This window comes from Schistocerca americana, chromosome 4 (assembly GCF_021461395.2).
Source record: "Schistocerca americana isolate TAMUIC-IGC-003095 chromosome 4, iqSchAmer2.1, whole genome shotgun sequence".
Lineage (NCBI taxonomy): Eukaryota > Metazoa > Arthropoda > Insecta > Orthoptera > Acrididae > Schistocerca > Schistocerca americana.
In genome coordinates this window covers 510440607-510463062 of record NC_060122.1, presented here as the reverse complement: position 1 = coordinate 510463062, position 22456 = coordinate 510440607, and positions in this window count along the sequence as shown.

Here is a 22456-nt window from a genome sequence, read left to right as displayed (position 1 = left end):
ACAGTTGGTGTAATGAATGACAGGCAGCTCTAAATGTGGAAAACCGTAAGTTAATGCAGATGAGTTGGAAGAGCAAACCTGTAATGTTCGGATACAGTATTACTAGTATCCTGATTGACACAGTCAAGTCGCTAAATATCTGGGCGTAACGTTCCAAAGCAATATGAGATGGAATGAGCATGTGAGAACTGTGGTAGGGAAGGCGAATGATCTACCGGTTTATTGGGAGAATTTTAGAAAAGAGTGGTTCACCTTTAAAGGACACCGCATATACGACGCTGGTGCAAACTGTTCTTGACTACTGCTCAAGTGTTTGGGATTCGTACCACGTCGGATTGAAGGCAGACATGGAAGTAATTCAGAGGCGGGCTGCTACATTTGTTACTGGTAGGTTTGAACAACACGTAAGTGTTAGGGAGATGCTTCGGGAACTCAAATAGGAATCCATGGAGGATGGCGACGCTCTTTCGAGAAACACTGTTGAGAAAATTTAGAGAACGGCATTTGAAGGTGACTGCCGAACGATTCTACTGTCACCAATATCCACTGCGTGTAAGGACCTCGAAGATATGATACGGTAAATTAGGCTCATAGAGAGGCATATAGCTAGCCGTTTTTCCTTCGCTCTATTTGCGAGTGGAACACGAAAGGAAATGTCAAGTAGTGGTACAGGGTACCCTCCGCCACGCACCGTATGGTGGCTTGCGGAGTATTTATGTACATGAAGATGTAGATATACACTTGTTGCAAAAGGATAATGAATTAATTCTCCCAGAAAACTGTCAGGTACAAAGTTATCTATACCTCATCAGAATCTGAGGCTCATTCATGCCTGACGATGAAGCCTCGAACATTACATACAGCGTTGTGGAGTGGATGTCATAATAAAGAGACTAAAAATACACCGTCCGAACAGGTCTCGGAAGGCCCAACGGTACTGACCGATGGTCGTGTCATCTTTAGACTTCGGGCGTCACTGGATGCGGCTATGGTGGAGCATGTGGTCAGCATCTTGCTCTCCCGCCGATTTCAGTCTATGCGACCGGAGTCGCTATTTCTCAGTTAGGTAGCTGCTCAATTTGCCTCACAAGAGCTGGATGCACCCCGCTTGCCGACAGTGCTAGGCAGACCCATGTAACTGCCAGTCAGGCTCGACAGCGCTGAACTTTGGCGACCTGACGGGAACCGGTATTACCACTGTGGCAAGGCCGTTGACAATAAAAAGATTAAGTGGTTCATTATTCTTCCCCAACAAGTGTTTATCAGTTATCTAATTTCTCACTGCAAGATGAACGACTAGATTTAACAAAAGCTTGCGGCCCGTATTTACCAACTACTGATATGATTTACTGACAAAATACTCCTTACGAGTTCCGAAACGGCCATCATTTTAGTTTGAAAACACGTCGAAATTCTCATTGGTTGAGAATTGGTGAAGATATGGCAAATCCAATACGGCGTTTTGTAAACAGCATTGTTTCTACTATCGAATCATTCTCTTTATGAAAATCTTGACTTATTCTGCTTCACTGCGGTAGCTAGGTTGGTTGGTTGGTTGGTTGTTTGATTTTGGGGAGGGAACCAAACAGCAAGGTCATCGGTCCCATCGGATTAGGAAAGAAAACCGGCTGTGCACTTTCAGAGGAACCATCCCGGCATTTGCCTGAATCGATTTAGGAAAATCATGGGAAACCTAAATAAGGAAGGCCGGACATGGGTTTGAACCGTCGTCCTCCCGAATACGAGTCCAGTGTGCTAATCACTGCACCACTTTTTTATTTTTTTAATCTCATTTTGTTCGCTTTCGTTCGTTGCATCTGCTCAGGGCGGATATAGTAAGACACCCGTTTAAGTCCGTCGTTGATCTGTCAACTCAGTTTTTTTTTCTTTTTATTACAGAGGGCAGCTAACCCTCTGACCGAACACGCTGAGTTAACGTGCCGGCTCCAGCTCGCTCTGTGCGGCGACTGGGAAACTGCAAGTACTGCAGACAGACACAGAGAGAGAGAGAGAGAGAGAGAGAGAGAGAGAGAGACTCGTTTAACTTTATCGGCTGCTTGGAAATGGCAAACTGCAACCGAGTGGACCTTTTTGAAGCCTTAATGTATATAACTGGCTCGCCGCCTGCGGATTCGTTTGTATGGGGAATGTCTCTGGCGATCTCGCGCAGGCATTATGCCCCCTATCTGCACCCTGCTATTCAACGCTGTGAATTATTTCCCTGTCGACATTCAGAAGCGTTATTAACAAGCTCAGTGGTGCGTTCGAACGCAAGCCGCTGATTACCCGCGTGGCGAGGACAGATGTATTGTGCTATTGTGAACAGGTAACGGGTCGCAGCCGGCCCTATCGCCACTGTCAATGCCCGCCGCTGTCCGCGTAACGACCGCCACGGCAGTTAACTTTCGGGTCAATGTACAGAACACGCACTACTTTTGAATATTACCATCTGCATTTGGCTTGTGCCCTGCGAACTACGAACGGGAGACTATTTCATAAATGATTTATGAGTGTCAGATTCATTCACAACGTTGACAGCAATAACTTTTAGCTGATGAAGAGATAAAAAATGTCGGAGCGTTAGTGGAGCTACGCACGTTCTGTGGTACTAGTAAAAGAGACGAAAAAACGTTTGATACATTCAGTGGTTAATATGCGGCGTTTCCAAAAAGAAAAAACAAGGAGAGAGGCAACATTTAGCGAAGCAATATTTTAAACGACAGACAAGGCAATGAGTGTGTTTTGTATCATCAACGGAAATTATAAAATTTGCATTGGCAGTCGCGTTACGTTATACTGACTAGTAAACAAGTGAGATGTTGTAGTTCTTATGTAAGAAATAGTTGAGTGCGACTGATGGTGCGCTAGATCTTAACCTTTAAATCTGCTGTAGCTCTTCAGTGTGTGCTTAGTTAAATACACTGTCCAGGGTTCTTAAGGGGAGGTTACTTCCTTTTGGTTCAAAAAATCGATTTTTAATTGCATTTTTGGATCCACAAAAATGTTTAGAATCCACCCCTGAAACGGTTTATCCGAATACGGAACGGAAATGTTTGTTAGTCGCGGGTGAACAAAACAATGCACCTGTCTAAAATTGGCCTTTTTCACGCACCAGTTTTTTTTTCTTTCGGAGAACGAGTTGTTGTACCGGTGCTTGGGAGGAAACACACAAAATTCAAAGGAAAGTTTGAACGCGTGTGTTTGGAAGTTAGCCCTCAAGCATTTGCATTCTGGTGCGAAGACTGTGGAGATTGCGACTTTCCTGGCAGTGAGCAGCTTCAACGAAGGGTATTCAGCAATTCTGAAGACCATGACAACGATGGACGTCACCATGAGACACTATTCGACGCAGTTCGCTAAGCATTCGGACGACCACCGGATTCAAGCGGCCGAAAACCGCTTGTCACCGGCCGTACGAGCGGCTCTGGAGCAGCGCAGGATGGCCCAGATCGAGCAGAACGCCCTCTATGTGGCAAAGGAAGGACTAGTTTATGGACACGGAATAGCAGATTGAACGTATGTTGCATATTACACTCCTGGAAATGGAAAAAAGAACACATTGACACTGGTGTGTCAGACCCATCATACTTGCTCCGGACACTGCGAGAGGGCTGTACAAGCAATGATCACACGCACGGCACAGCGGACACACCAGGAACCGCGGTGTTGGCCGTCGAATGGCGCCAGCTGCGCAGCATTTGTGCACCGTCGCCGTCAGTGTCAGCCAGTTTGCCGTGGCATACGGAGCTCCATCGCAGTCTTTAACACTGGTAGCATGCCGCGACAGCGTGGACGTGAACCGTATGTGCAGTTGACGGACTTTGAGCGAGGGCGTATAGTGGGCATGCGGGCGGCCGGGTGGACGTACCGCCGAATTGCTCAACACGTGGGGCGTGAGGTCTCCACAGTACATCGATGTTGTCGCCAGTGGTCGGCGGAAGGTGCACGTGCCCGTCGACCTGGGACCGGACCGCAGCGACGCACGGATGCACGCCAAGACCGTAGGATCCTACGCAGTGCCGTAGGGGACCGCACCGCCACTTCCCAGCAAATTAGGGACACTGTTGCTCCTGGGGTATCGGCGAGGACCATTCGCAACCGTCTCCATGAAGCTGGGCTACGGTCCCGCACACCGTTAGGCCGTCTTCCACTCACGCCCCAACATCGTGCAGCCCGCCTCCAGTGGCGTCGCGACAGGCGTGAATGGAGGGACGAATGGAGACGTGTCGTCTTCAGCGATGAGAGTCGCTTCTGCCTTGGTGCCAATGATGGTCGTATGCGTGTTTGGCGCCGTGCAGGTGAGCGCCACAATCAGAACTGCATACGACCGAGGCACACAGGGCCAACACCCGGCATCATGGCGTGGGGAGCGATCTCCTACACTGGCCGTACACCACTGGTGATCGTCGAGGGGACACTGAATAGTGCACGGTACATCCAAACCGTCATCGAACCCATCGTTCTACCATTCCTAGACCGGCAAGGGAACTTGCTGTTCCAACAGGACAATGCACGTCCGCATGTATCCCGTGCCACCCAACGTGCTCTAGAAGGTGTAAGTCAACTACCCTGGCCAGCAAGATCTCCGGATCTGTCCCCCATTGAGCATGTTTGGGACTGGATGAAGCGTCGTCTCACGTGGTCTGCACGTCCAGCACGAACGCTGGTCCAACTGAGGCGCCAGGTGGAAATGGCATGGCAAGCCGTCCCACAGGACTACATCCAGCATCTCTACGATCGTCTCCATGGGAGAATAGCAGCCTGCATTGCTGCGAAAGGTGGATATACACTGTACTAGTGCCGACATTGTGCATGCTATGTTGCCTGTGTCTATGTGCCTGTGGTTCTGTCAGTGTGATCATGTGATGTATCTGACCCCAGGAATGTGTCAATAAAGTTTCCCCTTCCTGGGACAATGAATTCACGGTGTTCTTATTTCAATTTCCAGGAGTGTATATGTATCAAAACTTCAAACACGTTTTCATCGAAATGACGTGTCTTTTTTTTTTTTTTCTTCCTAGCGCGCTGTGGTAACTTCAAATGTACTGAACCGATTGGCATGATTCTTTGTTTCCGACGAAGCTAACTAAATTGTCTAGGAGTTGTAACACTTTTATTCCGATCCATCAACTACAAATATTTTTACTTAACCGACGAAGTAGATAAACCGACGAAAAAAAACCTTTTTTTCGAATGGCCGCCATTTTGTTTCCTATGGTCCAAATACCTTAAGCGAGGTACAACTCCTAAAGACTCTTATATACTTCGCTAATGTCAACTCAGTTTTGATTTCAGACGAGCCGGCTGACTTGTGACATACCGCACATGGAGGTTTACCTCGAAATTTTGTTTCGTTCCGACGGCACTTCCGCCTTCGCTCTTCGACATTTCCGGTCGAAAAAGTTCCAGTTGATGGAGGAAATATCAGTTAAGGTTTTGACAAAATTTGACGTTGATATCTATAACACATCCTGAGAAAAAAATTCTCAAAGAACATGCTTTTTCGGGCCAAACATAGTAAACCTCCCCTTAATGTGACCACCTGTGAAAAGCGTGAATAACCACCTTTTTAGCAGCGCGGACCTCTGTGAGACGCGCAGGAAGAGAGTCGGTGAGGTTCAGGAATTAACGACAGGAATGTGGCATAATGCTGATTCCAGTGCCATGGCCAGGTGCGCTAAGTTCGTTCATTGAGGATCGGTGGCGCAAACAGCCCGATCGAGGTGACATCACATATTCTCGATGCGGGCTAAATCCAGGGATTTTGTGACCAGGGGCAGTATGGTAAACTCACCCTGATGCTCTTTGAAATACGCACATACACTACGAGCTGTGTGACACGCTACATTATCCTACTCACAGGTCCCATTGTGCCGAAGAAAAACACACTTTATGGGGATGGACATGGTTCCCAAGGATATATGCGTATGAGTGTTGGTCCATTGTGCCTTCCAGAATGACGATGCCACGTAGGGCAGGCCACGGAAACATTCCCCAGACCATAACACTCCCTCCTCGGTCTACATCTACGTCATACTCCGCAAGCCACCTAATGGTGTGTGGCGGAGGATACTTTTGGTACCACTATCTGATCGATCCAACCCTGTTCCACTCGCAAATAGTGTGTGGGAGGAATGATCGTCGGTAAGCCTCTGTATTGGCTGTAATTCCTCAGATTTTCTCCTCATGGTCAGTAAGCGAGACACGTGTGGGGGAAAGTAATATGTTGTCCGACTCCTCCTGAGAAGCGCTGCCTCGAAATTTCAGTCGTAAGTCTCTCCGTTGTAGCGGCACCACAGTTTAAGCCAGGAAAGTTAGATTCGGTGCAACATTTCTGAGCGCACAAGTTGCAGCCAGGTGTGGTGGGCCTGTTGACAATAAGTTATGCTGACCAGCAGTTGCGAAGTAGAATGGAGGCCACACGGCCATCGAACCGCTGAGAAGAGTAAATGGCGCAAGTTATAGGCAGAAGGGGTCCACTTGCACGACCTAGGTGTGGTGAATACATGACTCGGAGTGGCATGTCAGCAAAATACGGGCGCACAGCTGAGTATAAATAGCTGCCGATTTCTAACGAGAGTCATTCAAGTGTGGCGGCTCTCCTGGACGGCGGGGCGTGTTACACCACCAGCTACATGGAGCAGCAGATGGGGTACCAGCGTTCCAATCCACAGCGGGTCTCTGGTTCGACCTCCTAAGGCTGACGCAGGGTCCGTAGCCAGCCAGCCGACAGCGGGCCACTCCACGGCTCGCTATTGCGGGCAGTCGTCCTGGCTTCCAGCACACACCGGAGGCATCCCAGAGCAAGGGCTGCAGATTTGGACGCCAGATCACGGGTGCTCGCTGTCGCTGCGATCTCAGCCACGCCAGAGAGAAGGACACAGCTGGCCGCCTGCAGCTCACACCGAGTGGCACTCAGTCGGCAGGGACGCAGACCACTGAGCCCACTCCTGGCATCCTGACGACGTCGCAACTCTGCTGTCGTACAAGACCGGCTCGACACGTCATTGCCTTACACGGGCCGCTGGGGTGCTTCCTCAGCATTGCGGAGCCCTGTGATGCAGACCTAGAGAACGAGGGCACTGTAGTTGGAAACGATAAATCACTTGGAAAGTTCTCGCCGAGTTTTAATACGGGACCTCCTGGCACCATCCACTACACCGTGATGACCGACGCCTCTCTTGTAACGTCTGCCAGTGGAGTTTGCTTAGCATCTCTGTAACGGTCTCTCGCCAGCTAAACGACCCCGTGACGAAACGCACCGCCAGGCCACATCAGGTAACCTCAGCTCCGTGCAAACCGACAAGCAATCCAAGGAAGACAAGTTCGCTAGCGGAATTAATCAGTTACAAGCTAAAGCCAGTACTATTGGGATAGGGGAAGAATTCGAAGTTATGCATAACCGAACACTCCTGCCTGTCAGTCCCCAACAGCAAGGTGCTGGCATACCGGAAGGAGGCGCCTACATCTAAGCTTTCACCTCGTGCCCGCAACGAATTGGAGCGCCGGTGTTATTGGCGCTTTCAGGGACCATGTGAACCGTTAGTACAATACATCGACCGAGTCATGATGAACGATTCTCCCCAGTCCTCGTCGGACCCGTTTTTGCAGGATCTTTTTCCGGCCGCAGCGACGTCGGAGATTTGATGTTTTACCTGATTCCTGATGTTCACAGTGCACTTGTAAAATGGTTGTACGGAAGAATCCCCCCTCCATCGCTACCTCGGTGATGCTGTGTCCCATCGCTTGTGCGCCGACTACTACACCACGTTCTAACTCACTGGAATCTTGATACCCTGCCGTTGCAGCAGCAGTAACCGGTCTAACAACTGCGCCAGACACTTGTTGTCTTATACAGGCGTTGCCCACGCACTCCTACCTGATAGGGATCCTAGATAGATCAACAATGTTCAAGAATCGGGCAAACAGGCGCCTTATATGTCATTTCTTTCGTGGATGAGTTACATTTCCTTAAGATTCTTCCGATGAATCTGATCTTGCTGTCTAATTTTCCCACTATCTGTTTTGTATGGCCATTCCAATTAAGGTCGCTCTGGGTAGTTACACCTAGATATTTTAGGGCAGACGCTGCCTCCAGCTGTTTGTCATCAGAAGTGTAGCTGTATAGTAGTGGATTTCTTCGTCCTGTAGCCTTTCGGCGGTGGTTGTAGGGCCGCCAATGGTGATCTGTCCAATGGATATGAAAAGGCCCCCTGTCACCACTCAGTGGGCGTCCAGTTGCGGTGTTGATGGGCAAATTTCTGCCTTCATCGCTGGTGAACAGCAGTCAACATGGATGCATGAACCAGGCGCCTGCTGCGGAGGTTCGTACTGTTATCTCCCCCTTCCTTACTAATTCCATCTGTTGTCCACGTTAGTATTTTATGAAGATTTGAGCCAGCCGTTGTGACCAAGCGGTTCTAGGCGCTTCAGTCCGGAACCGCGCGCCTGCTACGGTCGCAGGTTCAAGTCCTGCCTCGGGCATGTGATATCGTTAGGTTAGTTAGGTTTAAGTAGTTCTAAGTTCTACGGGACTGGTGACCTCAGATGTTAACTCCCATAGTGGTTAGAGCCATTTGAACCATTTAAAGATTTGAGAGGAACGAAGATTACAATAAACTTTCTAGTTTAGCGAGCTTTTCATGTAGAGTTGGCTCCAGTTTTTCTTCTCTAGGGGTCTGAGAATGTCACATTTTAGATCCTCACGGTTGGATAAATATGAAGATTGTTGTTAAAGAATTTTTGTAGTTACGTTAATAAATTTTGTCACACTTTAGTATATCATACAGACTTTTGATTTTTTACATTAACAAAGCCGAAATTACATTATTCGCAGAAAGTACAAAAGTATGTCCGATGACATCAGAGATATGCTTCTGCGGAAATAACCATATTCCAAAGGGTTTACAATCTTTCTTAACAAATGAATTTCTGCTAGTATCTGTTACATTATTACTTTCGATTATTATTTCATAACTGCATCCAGAAATAAACATAGTAATCAGAAAGTATTGCGTAATTAATAATAGAAATTTTAAGTGTTCCAATAATTCGTAGCCGGCCGCACTGGCCGAGCGGTTCTAGGCGCTTCAGTCGGGAACCGCGCTGCTGCTGCGGTCGCAGGTTCGAATCCTGCCTCGGGCATGGATGTGTGTGATATCCTTAGGTTAGTTAGGTTTAAAAAGTTCCAAGTTCTAGGGGACTGATCACCTCAGAAGTTAAGTCCCACAGTGCTCAGAGCCATTTGTACCATTTGAACCAATAATTCATAATTACAAATGTTTCTAAAAAATAATTTTAACAGTAGATTCAGAACTAGTACTTATCGATTATAACATCGAGACTAAAACATTTTATAAAGTAATTCATATTCATAAATTTTAATTTGAAATATAACATATTGTATAAAATTACATGTAAGTTTTCAGAAAAGGAACTGAGATAGTTCTGACCTGTCCAAAATCGAAGAAATGATACTGGTATCGACAATTCCTGTAGGGGAAAAGTAATGCTAGAGGAGGATGTCCCGTTACAGTATGCAGCAACATTCACTGAACGCTCATTGCGGAGATCCTGTTGGTACCTCCTGGTTCATCTGGGCGGTCAGCTGCTGAACGTCTCTGCAGATATGCTTCACCCTTGTCATCTACCGCCCACGTTGCACCATAGTTGCTTCGGCGTCGGTTTCGGGTAGAGTCATTTTGCCACGGATGGTATACTTTAACCACGGCACACGAACAGTTTACAAACTTAACCGTTTCGGAAATACTACCACGCTTGTGCCGAAAGCCAATGATCATGCCCTTTTGGGCCTCAGATAAAATCTCTCCGTTTCCGCTTACGACAACGACTGTTTTGCTTTTCGCATCCCTCGGCCGCACTTTATGTACCCTCCACTGCTAGTGCTGCCACCTGCCGTGTTTGAGTGGTTATTGTGTGTGGGGATCGAACATAAGTGGTGGTCACATTAATGTGACTGCACCCAGCGTATACGATACGGTGAACTATTTTTTTTTCTTCTAACGTGTAGAGCGGTCTGTTTGAGATTGGCTCACTGTAGACTCGCAGTTCTTTTCACGCAATTTTTTATCATCAACATCTCCACACACAGGTTTCTGGAAGTAAGTGGCACCTGGCATCTAAGCGCAGATCATGCAGTTCGCAACAACATCAACGAGAATTCCTATTGTGGTCTTTACAACACCTTAGCACGACATGGTTTTTTTAACAGGAACAGTTAGCCTGATGGAAGATGCCAGCACCATAGGGGCAGACATCAATCCTGAAGAGTGGTCCATAATAGTGTTCACGCAGTTCACAGCTGTCATGGTGCCACAGATCCCAGGGAAGTCAGATGAACGTCACTCACAGCATAATATTGCTTCCGCCAGCCTGGGTGTGTGACGCTCTGCAAGTTCCGACCAGCCGCTCATTTAGAAGACAACTTATCAGGACAACATCTTCGACCTGGTGTAACAAGACCGGCGACACGTTTCGATTGATCCGCAGCTTCAGGCTGTGATGGCTTTGGTTACACAGCTTGAGGCTGTAGTGGATAGGAACTACTGTTGTGGGCCGGCCGTGGGGATCCAACGGACGTCCAGCACGTCAGAGTCCTCCGATCGATCCTCACCGGTGGCCAACCCAGTTACTGCTTGGACTGAGGCTGACCCCTCACCTGTGGTCGAGTGGGAGGTCGCCCCGGGACGAAGTAGGCTGCGAAAGACTACCCAGGCGGCCGCACGTAAGGCCTCCCCGGTTTGCCTGACAAACAGGTTCCAGGTGCTGTCTGTGGCTGACACTGTCGCTGAGCCAGATGCTGTCGCCTGTCCTGTTTCAGAGGAAACCACTCAGCCTGCAAGATGTGGGCAGTCGCAGAGGGTGGGATTGTTGGTACTTGGGAGCTCCAACGTTAGGAGCGTTATGTGGCCCCTTAGGGACTTGGCTGACAAGAAGGGTAGGAAAACCAATGTGCACTCCGTGTGCATACCGGATCGAGTCATTCCAGATGTGGAAAGGGTTCTCCCGGATGCCATGAACAGCACAGGGTGCAGCCAACCGCAGGTGGTTGCTCACGTCGGGACCAATGATGTGTGTCACTTTGGATCAGAAGAGATTCTCTCTGGTTTCGAGCGGCTAACAGAAGTGGTTAAGGCTGCTAGTCTTGCTTGCAAGATGAAAGCAGAGCTGACCATTTGCAGCATAGTCGACAGGACTGATTGCGGACCTCTGGTACAGAGCCGAGTGGAGGTCTGAATCAGAGGCTCAGACGGTTCTGCGACCGTGTAGGCTGCAGATTCCGCGACTTGGCCAAAGGGTGGCTGGGTTTCGGGTTCCGCTGAATAGGTCAGGTGTCCACTATACGCAGGAGACGGCTACACGGGTAGTAGGGGCCGTGTGGCGTGGACTGGGCGGTTTTTTAGGTTAGAGGGTCTCGGGCAAACAGAAGAAGGGCTTCAGTCACAAAGGGTGCAGGCTGAACACAGGAAGAACGTAGGTACAGGAACCATTGGTATAATAGTTGTAAATTTCGTAACGGTGTTGGGAAAGTACCAGAGCTCCAAGCGCTAATAGAAAGCACTGATCCTCAAATCGTTATAGGCACTGAAAGTTGGCTAAAGCCGGATATAATCTCAGCCGAAATTTTTGCGAAGAACCTAACGGTGTTCTGAGAGGATAGGCTAAACACGGTTGGCGGTGGCGTGTTTGTTGCTGTTAGAAGTAGTTTAACTTGTCGCAAAATTGAAGTAGATACCTCCTGTGAGCTAGTATGGGCAGAGGTCATTGTTGAAAAATGGTTCAAATGGTTCAAATGGCTCTGAGGACTACGGGACTCAACTTCTGAGGTCATTAGTCCCCTAGAACTTAGAACTAGTTAAACGTAACTAACCTAAGGACATCGCACACATCCATGCCCGAGGCAGGATTCGAACCTGCGACCGTAGCGGTCTCCCGGTTCCAGGCTGCAGTGCCTAGAACCGCACGGCCACTTCGGCCGGCAGAGGTCATTGTTGGCCACCGGAATAAAATAATAATTGGAAACTTTTACCGACCTCCCAATTCTGATGATACAGTTGCTGAAAGGTTCAAAGAAAACTTGAGTTTGATTTCAAACACGTACCCGACTCATACGACAATAGTTGGTGGTGACTTTAATTTACCCTCTATATGTTGACGAAAATACATGTTTAATTCCGAAGGTATGCATAAAATATCATCCGAAATTGTGCTAAACGCATTCTCTGAAAATTATTTCGAGCAGTTAGTTCATGAGCCCATGCGAATAGTAAACGGTTGTGAAAACACACTTGACCTTTTAGCAACAAATAATCCTGAGTTAACAACGAGCATCAAAACCGTTTCAGAGCTTAGTGAACATAGGGTTGTCGTAGCGAGATTGAATATTGTAATCCCCAAATCCCTGAAAAATAAACGAAAAATATACCTATTCAAAAGAACAGATAAAAATTCACTTGACGCCTTCCTGAGGGACAATCTCCACTCATTCCAAACTAATAATATAACTGTAGACCAGATGTGGGTTAAATTCAAAGAAATAGTATTGGCAGCGATTGAGAGATCTGTACCAAATAAATTAAACGACGGCGCTGATCCTCCTTGGTACACAAAACGGGTTAGAACACTGTCGCAGAAAAAACGAAACAAACATGCCAAATTTAAACAGACGCAACATCTCCAAGATTGGCGATCTTTTACAGAAGCTCGAAATTTTGCGCGGACTTCAATGCGAGATGCCTATAACAGTTCCCACAACGAAACTTTGTCTCGAAACTTGGCAGAAAATCCAAAGAAATTCTGGTCGTATGTGAAGTATGTTAGCGTCAAGAAACAATCGATGTCTTCTCTGCGCGAAAGCAATGGAGATACTATCGAAGACAGTGCTGCCAAAGCAGAGTTACTAAACACAGCCTTCCGAAATGCCTTCACAAAAGAAGACGAAGTAAATATTCCAGAATTCGAATTAAGAACAGCTGCCAACATGAGTAACGTGTAAGTAAATATCCTCTGAGTAGTGAAGCAACTTAAATGTCTTAATAAAAGCAAGTCTTCTGGTCCAGACTGCATACCAATTAGGTTCCTTTCGGAGTATGCTGATACATTAGCTCCATACTTAACTATCATATACAACCGTTCGCTCTACGGAAGATCTGTACCCAAAGACTGGAAAGTTGCACAGGTGACACCAATATTCAAGAAAGGTAGTAGGAGTAATCCTCTAAATTACAGGCCCATATCGTTAACGTCGATATGCTGCAGGATTTTAGAACATATATTGTGTTCGAACAGTATGAATTACCTCGAAGTATACGGTCTATTGACACACAGTCAACATGGATTTAGAAAATATCGTTCTTGTGAAACACAACTAGTAGCTCTTTATTCACATGAAGTGTTGAGTGCTATTGACAATGGATTTCAGATCGATTCCGTATTTCTGTATTTCCGGAAGGCTTTTGACACTGTACCACACAAGCGGCTCGTAGTGAAATTGGGTGCTTATGGAATATCGTATCAATTATGTGACTGGATTTGTGATTTCGTGTCAGAGAGATCACAGTTCGTAGTAATTGGCGGAAAGTCATCGGGTAAAACAGAACTGATTTCTGGCGTTCCGCAAGGCAGTGTTATAGGCCCTTTGCTGTTACTTATCTATAAAAACGATTTAGGAGACAATCTGAGCAGCCGTCTTCGGTTGTTTGCAGATGACGCTGTCGTTTATCGACTAATAAACTGCAAAAGGATTTAGAAAAAATATCTGAAAAAATATCACAGTTCGTAGTAATTGGCGGAAAGTCATCGGGTAAAACAGAACTGATTTCTGGCGTTCCGCAAGGCAGTGTTATAGGCCCTTTGCTGTTACTTATCTATAAAAACGATTTAGGAGACAATCTGAGCAGCCGTCTTCGGTTGTTTGCAGATGACGCTGTCGTTTATCGACTAATAAACTGCAAAAGGATTTAGAAAAAATATCTGAATGGTGCGAAAAGTGGCAGTTGACCCTAAATAACGAAAAGTGTGAAGGCATCCACATGAATGGTAAAAGGAACTCGTTAAACTTCGGTTACACGATAAATCAGTCTAATCTAAAAACTGTAAATTCAGCTAAATAGCTAGGTATTACAATTACGAACAACTTAAATAGGTAGGAACACATAGGAAATGTGTGGGGAAGGCTAACCAAAGACTGCGTTTTATTGGCAGGACACTTAGAAAATGTAACAGACCTACTAAGGAGATTGCCTACACTATGCTTGTCCGCCCTCGTTTAGAATACTGCTGCACGGTGTGGAATCCTTACCAGATAGGACTGACGGAGTACATAAAAAAAGTTCAAAGAAAGGCAGCACGTTTTGTAATATTGCGAAATATGGGAGAGAGTGTTACAAAAATGATACAGGATTTGGGTTGGAATTCATTAAAAGAAAGGCGTTTTTCGTTGCGACGGAATCTTCTCACGAAATTCCAGTCACCTCCTTTCTCCTCCGAGTGCGAAAATATTTTGTTGACACCGACCTACATAGGGAGGAACGATCACCACGATAAAATAAGAGAAATCAGAGCTCGTAGGGAAAGATATAGGTGTTCATTCTTTCCGCGCGCTATACGAGATTGGAATAATAGAGGAAAAGTGGTTCGATGAACCCTCTGCCAGGCACTTAAATGTAATTTGCAGAGTATCCATGTAGATGTAGATATAGACATGGTCCAATCTCGATGATTTCGAAACCATTACATCCGGAATTAAGGAAGACGTAAGGACCATCTGTGTGGAGACCAATGTTCAACAATGTGCACTGAACAAAGTGCTCCTAAACACACATAGAAAGGAAGGAAGGAAGGATGAAAATTAGTGTTTAACGTCCCGTAGACATCGAGGTCATGAAGCTGAAGCTCGGACTGTGTGTAGGACGGGGAAGGAAGTTGACCGTGCCATTTGGAAGGAACCAAACCGTCATTTGCCTGGAATGATTTAGAGAAATCACAGAAAACCTAAGTCTGGATGGCCGGACGCGGATTTGAACCGTCGCTCTCCCAAATGCGAGTGTAATGTGCTAACCACTGTGCCACCTCAGTCCGAAACACATGTACCTGCACCAGCATTGCCATTTTTTTTATTTTTGACCTGTGGACATCCAACACCTACTTGCGATTTCACCGTCCTTCAAGTAATTTCCGTAGATGCTCACGACAGTACCATATAATCAGCCATCAGCGTCCACATTTTCGAGATGCTGGTGCCAGGCCATAATAATCTGCCTTTTTGTCAGTGGATTTCCGCATTCTCGGCCAGTGCCATTGTTAGAATGAGTCCCCATTCGTGTCTGTTGCACTCATACTTCCTTTCCCACTGTCCTTAGCGCGTTGCATCGCCGCATCGCCGCATCGCCACTAGGTGGCATTCAGTCTCGGGGTGTGCAATGGTCATTAAGTTTTGGTTCATCAGTGTCGGCCTGAAATCTTTGCATTCCTTTGTAATTGGCTTTTTTTAATACGGGGACTATGACTGTCTTTAATTAATATTGTAGTCTTGTAATCAGTGTCTTTGACTTCAATTTTTGTTTATGAAAAATGTTATTATTAAATCCTCTCCTACAGGCTTCAGCACCTCTCATGGTATATTACCGCTGCCCACTCTCCATTTCTCACTGCCTTTCTACTCCTAAAATATGCCATGGCTACCTCAGCTTCTCCTATTGTTGTGTCTGGTCCAATTCCACTCCCGACACATTCTTCGTCTTCTTGTTCTTATTTATGCGGTTCTGTTCACCAAATTATCAGACAAAGTGACAGTGGGGCAAATGGGGAATCCCAATTGGAAGTAAATGGAGAAGCTTAACGGTTGCTGCATACGTCTTTATCCAAGGCAAGCTTCCCGAAAACCTTGGTCTGAACCGGGGGATTGAAACTGTATTAGCTTATTTATGAGACATCGTCCTTCTTTGGGGACGTCATCTTAGCCAAAAATTAAAATGTCCTACAGTGATCAGCGCGAACAAGATGAGCACCGATACAGACCCATCCAGACGATAGCAGCGTCACCTGGCGAGGAATTACTGCTAGTCAGACACAAGCACGGTGCAAGTAATATCGGTGAGACTGCTGTCCGTGTGTAGAATCGTGATGGCGCACGATCTATCTGAGTATGATCTACGGCAGATTGTAATGGTCCTGAGGCCTGTACGAGTATTTTGTAAACTGCACGACTTGTCGGATGTTCGAGGAGTGCTGTGGCGAGTGTCTTCAGCACGTGGTGAACCTAGTCCAGACGTTGTAAGGTTAGGCGGCCACCCCTCATTACACATGTCGGACGTCGTATTCGGAACAGACTGGGAAAACAGGACAGACGGCGAACTGTGGCAGAACTAATATCAGGCTTTAACGCTGGGCAGAGTAGAAGTGAGTCTGAAAACATAGTGCGCCGAGCGCTGCTAACGATTGGCCTCCGCAGCCGACGACCTATGCATGTGTCGATGTTAACATCACGACATCAGCAACTACGACTGAAATGGGACGTTGCATAGTCTAATGAATCCCGATATCTTCTTCATCATGCCGATGGAAGGGCGCGAATCCGTCGTCTTTCTAGCGAATGGCTCTTTGACACCTCTATTCCGGGGCGGAGACAAGCTAGCGGTGGCTCTATTATGTTCTGAGGAACATTCATGTGGGCATCAATGGGTCCAGTGGAGCTCGTGCAAGGCACCATGACGGCCAAGGAGTATCTTACACTGGTTGTGGACCACGTACACCCCCCTCATGACGATCATGTTTCCCGACGGCGGGGACGTTTTTCACCAAGGTAATCCTCCATATCATAAGGCCAAGAGTGTGATGGAGTGGTTCGAGGAGCACAGTGGCGAGTTTCAATGAAAGTGCTGCAGCTCATCCCTCCCTCCAGCGAGTGTAAAGCATGTGCGTGTTGTATGTCTGTGTTTGTATGTGTAACTGAAGCGAGTGCTGGGCTCTACGTGTTCACTTTATTTGTCTTCTTATTTTTGTTTCATTTCGCTGTAATCATAACTGAGAGAGTCATATCTACAAATCTGATTACTAGTTTCTGGAGCTGAAGTTATCTTCCCATATCTGTCTTGAATACCGTGAATGCCTGTATTTTTTTCGGTTCAAGTTTCTTGCGTCCTTATACATTTCCTATATCGTCCAGTGTGTTTTCAGTTCCTCTGTCACTTTATACTTCGGCTCTATCCAGTCATCAGGGGCTTTGCGTTTCATCGTAAGTTCACTGTTCAGTTCATTGTATTGCTTCTTTCCAATATTTTTTGGGCATTCTTCTATTTCTTCTTGTTTGCTTTGTAGCACACTGTTCTCCTAATACCTTCTTGTAAAATTTTCAGCATCACCTCTTTCATTTCTGTCCACTCTTTACTCATATGCTGATATTTCTCCAACGAGCAATGTCCTCGCTCAGTTTGGAATATTGTTTGCACTTTTTTCTCGTATGTTTTGACTATTCCACTTCAAGATAGATTGCCCTTTTTGAGTAAAATGCTTTAATCTTGTTCTCACGTCAATACTACTTAAAGTAAGGTCCGAATCGACACCCGATCCTAGAAAGGCTTGTACCTGATCTTTTAAATTTGTGAAACCTTATTGAGAAACAAGCTGCGTGACACAATACGTAATATCATTACTGCCCTTTTAGCAGAAACGTCTTATGGGGTTATAAGCGTTGAACTCAGCGCCAAATGTGTTTTTATAAGTTATGGGGACTTTGTCATATTACTATTATGGCACTAAATGTTAGCGAAAGGCCTTACTTTCAGTGTGTGTACAATACTGCATGAGGAAAGAAATTCTAATGTCATATGAAATAATTGCAAATCGATTTCCAAACGAAAATTAGCGAATAAAACGTTGCTCACATGTGTAATGGGCGAGGTAAGTCAAGAACCATAGTGTTTAATTCCCCAGTTTCCATAGCAAATTCGCCTACCGAGTTACAAATTATACAGGACGTAGTAGGAACTAGTTAGGGAATTCAACGGCTCAGTCCAGCTGTGGGAGTATTGCGAAAATTTGTTTAATACTAAAGGCATACTCTTTTTTTTTGAACTGAGGATATTTACAACCGTATATCGCGGCTAAATTTCGCTTAGAAATATTCCGTCCAATTCCCATTAATACATTGAAATAAAAACTTCAGGAACAAGGAGCAGCGGTTGAACATTAAAATAATGGCAGAAGGGTGTACTTTATGTGTTTCTGAAGGATTTCTCACAATGCGAAAAAGGTTGTCTCCACGTCAAACACTGTGGAGATAGATGGTGGTGGACTACCTGTTGCTGATTACTCGTAGACCGCGGGAGCTAGTACGAAGAAACTTGTCAAGTACAACATATCGCCAAGTGGGCATTGCGTTTAGGAATAACAGTAGCACTGTATAACAAGTAACTAAATGAACTGAGAATAATCAGACAGCATGGAACTTTAGATATACACTCCATCGCAGAGGTTGAGCCATACTCAGCTAACTAGTTAGTCCGTTAGTTACACAACCCCTCCCTTGCTCTTCTTCTGTTTTTCGACTCTCACCTCGGCGAGGGTCCCTTGTGTTTGTGTTTGCTGGGCACACATTTTAAACCCACTGGCGTATCTTTGCTGAAGGGCTGCTTACTCCATAGAAAAGACGACGTTAGTGGTGTCGGGATGGGATGGCTTTGTTTATCGACTACACTTGCCACTCTGCACCCCCACTCCTTATTGCTATTCCCTCGTCGGTGAAGGTCTATGTACCGACGGAACCTGTAGTTCTTGTCTCCCTTTGTTCCTCGCTGTTTTCATATTGGCAGCATATAAAAACATCTTGCGCGACCGAAAACATTTACTTCACGCCTCTCAAATACAGATTAGTCAATAACTCCAGTTTTTAGGAGCATTTGTATGCACTTCGAGCACTGAGGAATTTTGATTTTAGTTCTGGAAATTGGTCTAGTTAAATGTTGTTAACGCAAAATTAATAATTTCAACACGGGATCATCGCTGCCAATGACCTTTCGCGTTGGCCTCCTTTCTTCGATGATACTGGTTACCCAGACGGCGACAATCCACTCCGGATCTTCTCCTGAAGTACAGACTTTCTGTAAATTTGCGACAGAAGTCGGCAAGTGAATTCTTGGATAAAAACAAGACAAAATATTCTTATTAACACATGCTTTACGGTATCTCACAGTGGTTGTCAGGTACAGGTGTTGCAGAATATACAGGGTGAAAAGTATTTAAACCGACAAACTCTGGGAGGTTGTAGGGGACATCAAAACAAATATTTTTCCCCAATGTCATTTTTGCCTATGAGGAGTATTTAAACCGGTAGAGGAAGATTTCTCCGGCGGCAAATTAATTAAACCAACAAACACTTTTCCATTTTTTTAATGATCGAGAGACAACACATTAACACAACCCAATTTCAATTACAGTAGATTTTCAAAAATGCCTCCATTGACACGTAAACAAAGGTTACACCGTCGGATCATATTCTGTCTGACACGGGCAAAAACCCCAGGAGTATCCTGAATTTTTGCTACTGCTGCTACTATTCGGGCAACCAGATCCTCTTCTGATGCAACAGGAATTGCGTAAACAAGGTTGTGCATCTCTCCCCATACAAAAAAGTCCACAGGGGACATATCTGGGGATCGAGAGCAGGCCATGGTACAGGACCACCTCTGCCAATCCACATTTCTGGGAACCGTTGGTCCAGGAAGCGACACACACGAGGGCTGAAATGTGCCGGCGCCCCGTCATGTTGGAACCACACGCATTGTCTTGTAGGGAGCTGGACGTCTTCCAGCAATTCTGGCAATGCTCTGGCGAGAAAATTATAATAGTGACTGTCATTTAATGGCCTAGGTAGCAGATACGGCCCAATCAAACAGTCCCCAACAACACCGACCCACACATTAACGAAGAACCGCACTTGATGAGAGCTAGTAACTGTGGCATGTGGGCTATTCTCACTCCAAACATGCGAATTGTGCATGTTGAAGACTCCGTCACGCCCGAACGTTACTTCCTCGGTAAACAAGACAGAGGGTAGAAATGTAGGATGCATTTCACACTGTTCCAGGTACCACTGCGAAAACTGTGCTCTGGGTGGATAATCAACTGGTTCCAGGTTGTGGACACGCTGTAAGTGAAATGGACGTAACGATTGCTCTAGAAGGACTGTTCTTACATTCGTCTGATTCGTCACCATGTTAAGTGCAATTGCACGAGTGCTGAATGAAGGATCCCGCTCCACATGCTGCAAGACAACTTCCTCAAATTGCAGCGTTCTTACCGTGCGACGGCGTCCCTGTCCAGGTAATCTGCTAAACGACCCGGTCTCACGCAGACGTTGGTATACAGCAGCAAAGGCCTGATGATACAGCGATTAGGATATTGTTGTTGATAAACCAGCTGTACAGCTGGTCCGTTGTGGTGCGCTACGTAGTACGCACCAACCATATCAGTGTACTCACTCCAGGTGTATCGCTCCATTAGTAAGCAAAGACAAATCACTACTACACAGGTGGACAGCAGTTGCCTACAACTGAAGAGCGTAATACGCCCTCTAACACCTGAAGATCGTAATACGGCCTCCACCAGTTTAAATAATCTTCATAGGAAAAAATGACATTAGGGAAAATTATTTGTTTTGATGTCCCCTACAACCTCCCAGAGTTTGTCGGTTTAAATACTTTTCACCAACGTACAGAATCAAGAAGACGGCAAGGGCAGTTAAATTCGAGACCTATCGCACAAATGAAATTAGCAGCTCATGCATTCAAGTTGCTGACAAGAATAATATAGAGAAGAATGGAAAAGGAAATTGAGGATCTGTTAGATGACGATCAATTTGGCTTTAGAAAAGTAAAGGCACAAGAGAGGTAGTTCTGACGCTGCGCTTGATAATGGAAGCACGCTTTAAGAAAAATCAAGACACTTTAATAAGATTTGTCGACCTAGAGCGTTCGATAACGTAAAATAGCGCAAGTTATTCGAAAATGTCACGAAAATAGATGCAAGCTACAGGGAAAGGCGCGAAGAAGTACCATGTAGGAAAAATAGCAGATTTTGGCCTCTACTGTATAATCTATACATCAAGAAAGCAATGACAGAAATAAGAGAGAGGTTTAAAAATCAGGCTGAAGGGATATTAATGATAAGATTCGCTGATAATATTTCTGTCGTCACTGAAACTGAGGAAGAAATACAGGACCTGTTGAATTCAGTGGTCTAATGAGCACAAAATACGAAACGAAAAAATTACGAAAGCAATGAGGAATGGCAGAAATGAAATTTGCCATTAACTTTAGCAAAATTGAGGCCACGAAGCAGACGAAATGAAGGCATTCTACAATTTTGGGATGCATTCTTTCACTACAGATTGAACAGCGATCTGTGTAAAATATTAAAATCTGTAAAACAGTCTCTATCGGAACAGATATTTAGTATAGTTGGCAACCGGTTCCGGTCTGTAATTTTGACTATCATCAGGTCGTAAACACTGCAATATAATAACAATACATATTAAGAGAGATTTCTATAAAGAGAGATGGTAACAAAGCTAGAAACATCTAGAATAAAAGCTATAACAATAACAAAATAAGACGTGGCACCCATGATGGTGGCAGATGGTAGTAGACGGAGCAAAATCCAAAAGAACACGGACCTTCTTACGAATCTTGCTCCGTCTACCGCCACCTCCCACCATCATTGGTTCGAGTCTTATATCGTTATTACTGCAGCTTTTACTTTAGAAGTTTTTAGCCATTTTACCATCTCTCTGTATAGAAATCCGTCTGAATACGTATTATTATTCTGCTGCAGCGCTTAAGATCTGAGCATGGTCTAAATTATAGACCAAAAGCGGTTGCCATCTATAATAAACGTCTGTTCGAGAATATTTTACTGAATTTTAGTGAAGGAATTCTAATCCCTTGTAAGACAAAATAACACAAGGGGGCCGAAGTAAGGACGAAATAAAAAGCCAACTAGCACAGATAACGAGAACATTTACGACCAAAATAGTTCTACTACTATCAAACACCGGCCTCAGTTTGAGGTAGAAATTTCTGAGACTGTTCGTTTGAACCACAGCACTGCATGGAAGTGAATCATGGGCTATGTGAAAACCAGAAAAGATAATTGAAGCGTTTAAGATGCCGTGCTACAGCATGATATTGAAAATTAGGTGGACTGACAAGAAATGAGGAGGTTCTCCCCAGAATCGGGGAGCAGACGTGAACAAACATTGACAAAAAACGGAACATGATGATAGAACATGTGATAAGACATTAAGAAATAACCTTCATGAAAAACGAGGGAGCTGCAGAAGGAAAAAGCTGTAAGGAAAGACAGATATTGAAATATACCAACAAGTAATTGAGGTCGTTGGTGGCAAGTACCGCTCTGAGGTGAAGATGTTGACACAGGA